Genomic DNA, 11,754 nt, shown 5'->3' with positions numbered 1-11,754 from the left:
TCTCAGAAAAGGGCAGTTCACAGTGAATTTCCATGTTCCCGCTCCAAGGAGGCCTCTGCTTGGTGTTCAGATATTGGCATTGCTGTCACTGAGGCCAGAGCTAGTTGTCCCATCAAATGGAAAGGGGTCTATGAGGCAACTGTCCCCACTTGGCAAAGTTCACGTCTACCTTTGGGTGGAAGGCCATAGCTGCAGTGTTTGACTTGCGTTTCTTCACTCTCTCTAGCTCCCTGCTGTGCCGACCTGCCAGCCATCTGTCTCCACCTGCTCATTCTTCTACCACATATAAAACGAAGTGAATCATGATCCTTCCTGGCTACATTCCAGGGCATGTAGCCCTTTTCAGTGTTGCCCAAGACCCTTGTTAGCACTGCTCCCTTTAGCATTTTTGCCTGCATTCTCTGCTTCAGCCTACAGCTTTTTTCTTCTCCATCAAGGCTGGTCACAAAGGGGGAGGGAAGCTAAGGAAACCCCATGGGTCTCAATACATCCAAGGTAAGAGGAAAAAGAATTAATCCTTGCGAAGGCCTTTAGTGTGCCAGGGATTGTGCTAGTTGCTTTATAAACATTATCCATGGTAATTCAGTAATGGTTTCTTGCTTATCCATTACGTGTCTAGTGCTGTTCTAGGAGGTAGTTATACAACAAAAGACAAGGCAGATATATTCTCTTATCATAACTCTTACAGTCTATAAGGGAGACATGTAATTAAGAAGGAATTACAAGCCTAATAAGTGTTATATGAGGAGGAGCATAGGGTATTGTGAAAATCTCTAAAAGCGACTGGATTTAACCTGATTTAGGGGCCAGAGGAGGTGATTCTGAGTAACTTATACTAAGACTTAAAGGATGAATATGCTTTTTTCTCTCATGCAATCTCCACTTTCCTCTAAAATGGACGTAATACCAATATCTATTTTGCAAGCGAGGGGACTGAAGTTTAGTGATACGTGGTACCATATTCAGATACAGTTGACAGTGATGGATCCAGGATTCAATCTCAGGTTTGTCTGACTCCAGAACCCACTTCTCTCCTACTAGATTCTGGTTCTTCCTGAGACTTTTCCATCATGTGTCAAAAAGTCTTAACAAAAGGAGTTAGAAAGCAAAAATAGACGGGAGTGGGGCTTTCTGGCAGTGCTCGAGTTCTGTTTGCTTAGAGCCGGAAGCATCTCATAGTTTGCATGGAGCTAATATAGTGGGAAAAACATCAATTTTGGAGAAAATTCTGGATTCAGATCCTGTATGGAGACTTTTATAAATCTGTGATTTCAGGTGAGCCATTTCTCCTTCCCTATAGTGAAAACTTGGGCAAAGATATAATGTGTGTTGGGCCATGGGACGTAGTAAGCATTTGAAAATAGCACATCTTTGAGTTCTAAGGAAGGAGAAGGGGATTTGAACAGCCCAGAGTTTCTCTTGTTTGTAAGAGGCTATTTAGCACAGAATCACTTCTGGACTTTGAGCTAAACATGTTTGTACTAGAAAAGAGAGAAGCATCTCTTTGGGTTTTCAGCCAGGCGGGCCACAGATGTGGACAATAGAGAACTCAGCTCACGTGCCTCATGGGAAGAAGACAATTGCTGCCCAAACACAGCTGCCTCCTTCTCAATTGGACCCAACTTTGCCAGATAATGGAAACACAGAAAACAAGGCATGGAAAAACGAGCTGTTTATGTTTAAACATGGCAATCAAACCTCAACACTGAGCCTTCTTGGATGGCACCCGCATGTCATCTCACAGCCTGTGCGGCTGCTGGGCCCAACCTATGGATTCCCAAGATTATGCTATGGCCCACCTGTCAGGTAGAGATGGATGATTTAATGGCACCTGTTCCAGGCGTCCTCTCTCCTGGGGATGGCGTGTGCGGAAATGCTCTGCCTGCCCTCTCCGCTTCTCTAGTAACTCCTGAAAGTTGCAGACATTGCTTGGAAGAAAAGACGTAGTTTTAGGAGACAAAATCCTGTTGCTGGGTATATCATTTTCTGTGCATGAAGGCTCTATGGGCTAAGATTCGTCTACAAAACAGACCTTGATGAGGATCACTTAAAAGATAAAGGCATCTTACCTTTCTACCCACCCCACATATATCCACCCACCCATCTATCCACCTGTTATTCTGTTCATCATCTATCCATCCACCTGTCTGTCTGTCCATCCATTCATGCATCTGTGCATGTATCCATCCATCCATCCTTCTTTCTTTTATTAAAGTTACATTTGTTGAACAATTACTGTGTATCATCACCCATTATATATTACACATATAATTTAGGGAGTTGTTAAGAGTTAAGGGGACTCTGGGACTAGGCAGTCTGAGTTAGAATTCCAAATTTCCCTCTTACTAAGTTGTTTCACCTTGAGCAAGCCACTCGACTTTTCTGAGATTCAGGTTCTTGATGCGTAAAATGCAGGTAACAATGATAACAATTCGCAGTGTTGTCATGATGATTGAATTAGATTGTTCATGGAAGTGTCTAGAACAGTGTATGACATACAATAATGTTCAATAGATGTTAGTGACTACTATTATTATTTAAAAATTTATTTTAATTGCGGTATAATTGACATAGAATATTATATTAGTTTTAGGTGTGCAACATGATTTGTTAATTATATATTGTGAAATGATCACCACAGTAAGTCTAGAGTACTCACTGAAAGATGAATGGATAAGGAAACTGTAGTACACATATCTACATACACACAAAGGAATATTACTTAACCATAAAAAATGAAATCTTGTGTTTTGTGACAACATAAATGGACCTTGAGGGTATTATGCTAAGTGAGATAAATGAAATAAGTCAGAAAGAGAAAGACAAATACCCTATCATTTCACTTACATGAGAAATCTATTATTTTTAAATGTATACATTGATGAATAAAACTGAGGTAGTAGGATTAGATCTCAGTCCACAAACAGGTATAAAGGAAATAGCTCAACTTTTTTTTCTTTCAAAAAGTCACCTTAATTTTTTATTCCTGTTCCTTATCCTGCCATCCTAGTGGAAATACCAGTTCAGTCGCGATTGAAAGCATGGCCAAATGGCTAGTAGTGGGGGGGCAGTCAGGTGTTGAACCCAGGTCTCTCACTTTGCCCACTATGGTGGACTCTCTTGGATAAGTAACAACCAGCTATTTGGTGCTTCCTGTTCCTTCTGAAAGGACAATTGGTGCCAGTTCCCTCTAGGCTGTTGAATGGCCGTCACCAGAGAGAAGATAGTTGCATACAGAATATTCTCACAAAGGAAGCCAAGGCTCTGGTATAAAATCCACCTGCATGTGCATGTTTTAGTAAAACCGAGTTTTGGTTTTTGAGCAGTAAGGGCTAATAAGAGGCAGCTAAGGAAATAGTGGGGGAAAACCGACTTTCCAAGAATCCACATTTATAGTGGACACTTCAGCATACTGGGTCTGGGGAAAAGATGGTGTAAATGGGCTAAATGGACAAATAGACTAAGGCATGATGCTAAGAATTTACCTACTATTCATCTGCCTCCTCCATGTTATTTGTATTTTAAGTCAGGGTTGAGAGAAATTAATTGAACACGTACATACTGAACATCTACTATGAGCCAGTCGCTACACTAGCTGCTGCAGACACAGCAGAGAACCCCCCGGGTATATTTCCTGAGTGTACGGAATGATCATGCAGTGCAAAGAGAACTTGTAACACAGGCTCTCAGTCAAGTCTGGAGCAGGCGTTTCTCTGAGTTCAGAGGGCGAGTCGCAGCTAACTAAGGGAAGAGTGCTCTAGACAGAGGATTTCATATGTACCAAGGCCTGGTGGTGAAGGAAACACTGTGTTCTGGAAGAATGCAGGAAGGACTTGTGAAGTTGTGCTATAGACATGAGAGGCATGACATGAGGAATGCGGCAAGGGAGGTAGGAGCCTTTAAGACCAAGGTCATCAAAGAGCTCTGTCTTCATCCTAAGAACTGTTCTCTGAAGTGAGCGATAGGAAGGACGTGCTTGGAGGAGGTGTGTATGCGTGTGTATTTTGGCCACTCAGCATCTGAACTTCCTTTTTGCGATCATTGTTGGTGGGTGTTGTCAGGAGTCAGGAGGTTAAAAACACCAGATACTCATCCTCCCCATTCCTGGCAGCTTGGCGTGGGCGTGTGAGTGTGGGCCAATCTGATGCTTCCTCTTGGGACATTGACCCTGGAGGGAGAGCTTAGAGACTGTTCATGTGACAGCACCAGTCAGTCATTGTCCTGTGAAGACAGCAGTGTGGTCCGAATCTGACTGTTCTGTGGTGTCACTTGGGCATGGTGGTTGGTCTTACTCCGGAGTCTCCATAGCAATTTGGTGAGCAATCCAATATCCTTCCTAAGAATTCCTTTCTTGATTAAGCCAATTTCTACCAGTGTCTTATCGTTTGTAACCAAGAACCCTGACCAGTACAGGAAGGAATGTGTGTACTGGGGCTAAGGGCCAGTGATGGGGATGAGGAAGTCATGATTATCTCTTGGACATTTTAAGTTATATAGTGCTCAATAGTCAAATAAGTTCAACTAAGGAGTCCTGTCCATGGTCCTGAATGAGTACCTGGTTAATTATTGTTTCCTTCTGGATGCTTGAACACCTCCCCAGGAATGTATTAGCCACCATAGACAGGTGAAAACCTCAGCTAAGGGCTATGCTCTTATTCCACTACCTCCTACTGCCTATTTCCTCTGGACAGATACTACATGGAGTTTGTCATGTTTTCAAATGAAGGTGGTGGCAATATGTGCAGGGTGGTGGCAATACATGCAGGATGGTGGTCATTAAAATCCATTTTGGATCAGCCCCCTGTTCCTGCACAGTTATATCTGTTTCTGAAAACCCTCTCTTCCTGTTTTTATTTGCAAACCCAGCTCACGAGTAAGGGTGGACAGATTCCTAGGAAAGAGCGATGGCTTAATTAATGGTAATGCAAAGGATGTAGGTGCCTCAGTGATTGGGGCTCTGTGAATGCAGAATTGGATGGAGGGCTGAGATGCAAAATGGGATAATTGAACTGTTAGCTGAACTGGAATTTAGCTGTTAATCACTTTTATGAAACCTGCATCTCAATTCATTACTCCATTTATGCCTTGTTGCAATACAGAGCTGTTCAGCTAATTGGTAAACAGGAGCTAGGCAGTGTACCTCCGAAAGGGCAAGTCTATCAAAGGTACCGTCATATTTTTTGTGAGTGCACATTTCTATTCAATCCAGCCAGGAGGTACCTGTTAGCCTGGGCTTCGTGTTCTTTCTCAGGTAGGCACTAAACAACATCGTGAAGTCGTGCTCATACATCTCAAATAGTATTGCTGACCATCAATTCTATTTCATGAAGTTCTCTAACTAATTACTACCTAGTAATGAACTTTTTATTTAGCATGATGATAAAGATAATGGGTTTTGGCGGCAGAGCATTCCACATTGGAGATGGACTCTGCCGTAGATTTCCTGTGTGATATTGGACAAAATAACACCCCTTCTGAATCTCTATTTAAGTTGTATCTACCTCAAGCATATTGTAATGAAGATTACATTTCATAATGAGAGTGTATTTCATAATGGAGTACATTTCATAACGAGAACAACTTTTCTAGTACAGTGCCTGATGTATAGTATGTGTTCAATCAATACTAGATCTTACTATTATCTTTCACCTAGTAATCTTTTTTTTGTTTTTGTTTAAGAAAAGGAGGAATAAGGAAATATCTCTCCCATACATTTATTGAATCAGAGACAAAAACTGAAGGGAATATTAGAATAAGAAGCAAATTGATCTAATAGAGAAGTTTATCAACAAAGACTTCAAAAAAGTAAAGGGACATCATGAGAACAAAGGAAGGCGTGAGGGCTGTAAGCTTTGGATGGGAGATGTGAATGCAGGACATCATTAAGAGACCTTTCATTATTTGAGGAGGGGTGCTTAATGAAACAAAAGGCCTTAGTTGGCCAAAGATCCATTTGTTTCACTTGATGGAGGAATAAATGAAAAAAGAAATCTTCATTTTGCAGCCAAGACCATCATCTCCCAATATCCTAGTGAACCTTCTCCTCTTATTTAATTTTATAGCTCTCTCTCTCTGTCCTAGGATCCAGATGTTGGACCATCGAGGGGAGAGGGGGTCTAAGGGAAGCACAAATCTGAGTGAGGGACTCTACTGTGTACTGGAATTTTCCTTGCCCTTTCATGTCAAGCTACAGGTTTTTGTTTCCCCTACAAATACATTTCTATTACACCTCACCAGACAGGCTTGTTCGATGTGTGGATTGGTAATCATGAGTCGAGGTGGAAAGAGTCATAGACATGAATGAGAAAATGCTGAGTAGGAAGGAAAAAATGTCTTAGGTTAACCTTGAAAATGGCAACCTTTAGGGGCCATCGAAAGCACTGGACTTTGGACTTTAAGAGAAGGTGCTTATGTTAAGGTGGTTTAGCATTCATTCTCACATTCAACAAAGATTTATTGAGAATCTGCTGTGCCCCAGGCATAGTTCTAAATACATGTGTACACTCCAGTGAGCGAGAAGGAGAGAGAAATGAACAAAACATACAAGGTCCCTGCCCTCTGGGGCTTGCATTTGTGGAAAATGCAGACTATATAATTAGCAACAATAAACAAGATAAACTTGGAATGTTCTAAGTACTGTGAAGGAAATAAATAGGGTAAAGTGAGGATGAGTTTCTAGCAAGGATCTCTTAGATAAGATTTGATCTGAGATTTGATCTGAGACTCGTAGTATTAAAAAGATCCAGTCAAGCAGAGGGTCGGGTCAGGGTGGATGTTCCAAACAGAGTTATCAGCATGTGCAAAGGCCCTGAGGTGGAAATTAGCCTAACTGTCTGAGGAATGTACTATAGTAAGGCTAATCTGACTGCAGAAGAGTGAGTATAAGTGGTCTGAGATGAGTCTGGAGTAGGCGGGACCTTGATAGCCATGGTAAGGAGTTTGAATATTTTCCGGTGTACATTGGGATGCATGAAAGCATCTCCTCCTTGTTGAAATGCATGAGCACTGGGTCTAGAGGGCTGCGATACATTAACTCATGTAGGACACAGTCATAGTTTGGTTTCAGATTACTGTTTCATGTCAGGCACTGGAGTATACGACACTGAAAGCTATTAATGTAAATTAATGATTGCTCCTGCTGGCTTTGTTACAGTTTACTCCAATGAGGGATTAATAAATGCATCATGCCTTGCAAATTTGCATCCATTAAAAACCTTATTATGGTGGGGGCAACACTGATCCTCTTTGGGGGTTCTAAGAAAAAAAAAATCACACAGCTGTCACAACTAGTATTCGATAAAAACCGGTTAGAATGAGATAATTAGGTGGAGCTAGAGATAAGAATGATACAATATGACAATCACAGTCTGGATACCTCTGACACATACTTGCAATAGAAGAGATTATCATTTGTTAATCCCGGACTGGTGCCAGGAGCTTTCATAAATGTAGTTACTTTTAATTCTGATAACCCTGGGAGGTAGGTATTATCCCCATTTTACAGATCACACAAGTGAGTTTTATAATAGATAAATAATTGGCCCCAAAACTCCCAGCTGGGAACAGAAAGAGCTCAAGTTTTTATCCAAGATTGTCTGACTCTAACAACACTACATTGAAAGAGAGGTGTCTAAATCCTTGGCAGCCACACATTGAGTCGATGGAAGAGTTTGAGAGATCTTTGAATTTTTCTCACTAGAACTGACAACCAGATATGTGAAATGTACTGCTGCTCTTTCTTTAAAAGTAAGAACTTCACATTTCAAAGACTGGCACAGTTTGTGTGTGAGGTAAATGACCAGTAAGATGCAGAGCCTTGTAACTCAGAGGTGGATGTGAGTCCTGACACTGCCTCATGCTTAAATTGTGACTGTGGACAAATCATTTAATCTCTTTGGGACTCTGCTCATTCATTTATAAAATGAAGATATTAAGAGTGCCCATCTATTAGGGATGTTGTAGGGATTTAGTGAGATACTGCGTTGTATCATATATATAAGCATATATATATATGTAAATATATATAAAATAAATAACCTGGTATATAATAAGCTCTTACTACAAGTTGCCTATTATACTTCTCTTCATGGAGAGATTTGAACAATGTAATATGGAGAAAGTAAAATTTATAGTTACAACTACAATGTTAAGAGCCACTGTTTGGTTGGAAGAAGAGGCAAGGCAATGGTCATTTTAATTTTGCTAAAAAGTATAGAAAGCATTACTGAAGTCTCAGATTTTCAACCTGAGTTTCTCAACCTTGGATGTAAAGTGAAATCCCTTGACAAGCTTTTGAAAAATACTTGGGTATGGATGTGGTTCCATAGTGTATCGGTTAGCACGTCTGCTTTACATGCGGAAGGTCGTGGGTTCACACCCAAGTAGAGCCACAGTCTATGGTCTATGGCCATGCCACCCTGAACAAGCCCGATGTCTGATCTCGGAAGCTAAGCAGGATTGGACCTGGTTAGTACTTGGATGGGAGACCACCTAGAAAGACCAGGTGCTGTAGGCATAAATAATAATAATAATAGTAAATACTTGGTTCTCTCCCTAGAGGCTCTGACTCAGTTGCTCTGGTGGAGGGGAAACCTGGGCACTGACATCTTTTAAAGCATCCTGGGTTGAGAATCACTGCTCTCTATTGGTCACCAGATTTCATCTCGTTGGGATGAATAAGTGACACCACAGTGGTCTATACCTCTTACATGGCAACAGCTCTTCTCTATTTTATAGCCACTAATGTGTGTGTGTGTGTGTGTGTGTGTGTGTGTGGCACGCATATACACCCGGGCTAGTCTCATACATGTACATTTTTTTTGGTTCTCTCAAGCCTTCCAAGAAAGGACACCTGTTTATAAAAATGACCCCATTGCTTAGTGAAGTGACTTCTAAATCTGTTTTATATGGGATACAAAGTCGGGAGTGATTCAGCCTTTTCAATCAGCTTCTTCCTCAGCAGGGAGCCATTGAAGCTATCACGTTATATTTCAGATATATCGCCCCGCACTATAATGAAGTATATCAAAACGAATGCTTGGCTGGTGCATCAGGGTCTTGTCCTGAGTTGTTTATATTTACTTATATTTTAAAATCGCTCAGGAGTATTTGGTTCCCTGGGTTGGGATTCGAATGAGTCTTTAAAATATTTTTATGTGAAGCTGCACTTGAGTTCCAGGCATCGGGGAGCTCCAGAGCAAAGGGCAGTGACAATTTATGTGGTTTCTCAGATATGGATAGACCAAGTCATTAAAGAACAGGGGAGGGCAGCTTGGTTTTATTAGGATCCGGTGGAAAGTGCGTGTGATAGAAGCAGTAATGATTCTCTCCCCAGCTGAGATGAATTGGTCTCATAAGCAGACATGGAGAGAAGACAAAAGAAGTATGTGTGGGGGGTGGTGTGGTCTCAGCAAGATCAGCAGCAATTGGAACCATGTAAGCCAACTTACAATAACTATATATTGCAGCTCCAAGAGGCAGATCTCGTCAGCCTATTAAGGACATCATTGGCTTTTTGATTGGACACCGAGAAATTGATGCACTGCCTTTGGTTCTATTATGTTTTCAAACTTTAATTAAGTTTATACCTCTCCCACTTGGACCTCATAAATAGTTAGCCTCCAAGTAAGTCATTTGTCATGGAGGGACTCTTATGAGTAGATTCATCTTCCAAACAACATTACTATTGCCTAAAGTCTTGCCTTAAATCCATCAACTCAATACGAGCTTGAGTGCCTTACTCAATTTTGATGTATTACCCCAAGGGGTTATTTTCTGATGGGCAAGTGGCTAATTCATTAAGTTATCACAAGGTGGGAGAATGCAGATACATTATTAGCTTTTAAAATGGTATAACTGGCGATTAAAGGGAATTAAATTAAAACTTTAGTTTTGTTTTTTTTTTCCACGTAAGTTAATCCATTCTCTTTTGTGAAAAGTTGAGCTCTTGGCCCAAGCTGAGGCCACCTCAGCCTAAATCTAAAGATAGACCTGGCGGGCATGGGGAGAAGGTATCTTCCACTAAGGCTGATATGACTGTAGATTGGCATGGCTTCTTTGAGGAATGAATCAGCAGAATCTACAAAGTTGAAAATAGACATTCCTAGGACATAAGAATTCCACCTTTAATCATGTGCCCGGGACAAACTCTTTTACAGCTGTGCAGAGATGTGTACAAGGCTGTTCACTGCAATAGTGTTTGTAATGGCAGACATTTGTAAAGAACCTAAATGCCCATCAGTGGAGGCATGGATAAGGAAAATGCTGTGCATTTATGTAATGGACTACAATGCATCAGTTAGGAATAGAGGTAGTTCTTTTTTTAATGTGATGCTGCACTCTGATGCCTTTTATCAATACGGGCAGGCTCAAACACAGCCTTGGGTGAAGAAAGCAAAAGGAAGAAGTTACTCGTGTGAGTTTTTGACTCTACATACAAAGTAACACTAGATATGGAAACATATCAACAGGGGAATACACATCAAGCTCTTGTCAATGGCTGCCTGGGGATGGGGCTTTGTGGGGAGGGATGGGACTGGGCTCATGGCCTTAGCATTATCTGTAATGCTCTGTTTTAAAAACTGGAAATAATTACGAGAAAATATAAAAATATGTATTTTTGGGTGGTAAGAATATGAGTAATTTCTTCATTGAATTGTATTATTTTTTAAATTACTTTTTAAAGTTTTCAGAGGAGGTTAAAGGTAGGCTTTCTGGGAACAGTAAGGGGTGTGTAGTCAGAGCCGGACCTGGAGTCTGTCATGATGAGCTTTCTTCTGCTCCAGGGCAAGATTCCATCTTTATCTATTCAGGAGGCTATTGAGCAATTTCTGCTCAACAATGGGTCTCCTTTCTTGACTTCAAAAGGAATCGACTAAGATTATTCATTAAGGAATTTGGTCTTAGAATTTGGCCTATTGTTTTTCCTACAGGATATATAAGTTGGCTTTTCTATATGTATAGATTTGCCAAGAGCACCCCATTCTACTTGGCAAATCACTGTAAGATTTATTGCTCTTAATGAAAATAATACCTGTAACAATAAAGGGGAAAAAGTATATGTTAATTGAAGGTAAGGTCCCAGTTGGAGTTCAGTAAACTTTCTGAACTTCTCTGCATGTGTCCTCTTCTGCCACTGGCTCACAGTCATCCTGGAATAGACATTTGACTCCCAAAATTTGGCAAACGAAGGAAAAGTAGAGGCTGTTTCATCTGATGAGATGACATAAAGATTTTAGTTCCTAGCGTCAGAAATTCCAACCAGTATTATTTTTGGTGCCTGGACACTAATTCAACATTTGGTCTAGGCATGATATGATTGTGACTTCGATCACAAGCCTGAACATGAGGGTGGTGGAGCCAGTATTGGTTTTCAGACAGCAGGGCGGGATGGGGCCGGCTGCTGCCTTTGATATTTTCACGGGTGTCATGGACGAAGAATGCATGGGGCTTCCAGGAGAACAATCTGTTATCCCAATGCTTTTCCGTTCTCTCTCTCCCTTGAAACCAGTGATGCCCCTACCTTATTCAACACTTAGAACAGTATTTTGAAGTTATTTTCTAGAACATCATAGCTTGGGAGTTAGATATTCACTGATATTGACTACTAACCACTTGGTAGACCTTGAGCTAGTTGCTTAGGAAAAAATGGTGCAAAGAAAGAGCCATATCCTCAAACTATTCCTAGTACGGTAGGATAGAGGGACAATTAAGGTTGACTATCATGTACGTTTAATAGGAGCTGAACAACATGTG

General features: G+C 41.0%; 1 pseudogene; it reads left to right on the top strand.

The window, feature by feature from the left end:
- Window positions 1-8,399: 8,399 nt before the first annotated feature.
- LOC112481609 lies at window positions 8,400-8,515 on the top strand (annotated as a pseudogene).
- The last annotated feature ends 3,239 nt before the right edge of the window (window positions 8,516-11,754 follow it).

This window comes from Pteropus alecto, unplaced genomic scaffold (assembly GCF_000325575.1).
Source record: "Pteropus alecto unplaced genomic scaffold, ASM32557v1 scaffold44, whole genome shotgun sequence".
NCBI lineage: Eukaryota > Metazoa > Chordata > Mammalia > Chiroptera > Pteropodidae > Pteropus > Pteropus alecto.
The sequence above is the reverse complement of the archived record's forward strand: the minus strand, read 5'-3'. Positions and strand labels throughout refer to the sequence as shown.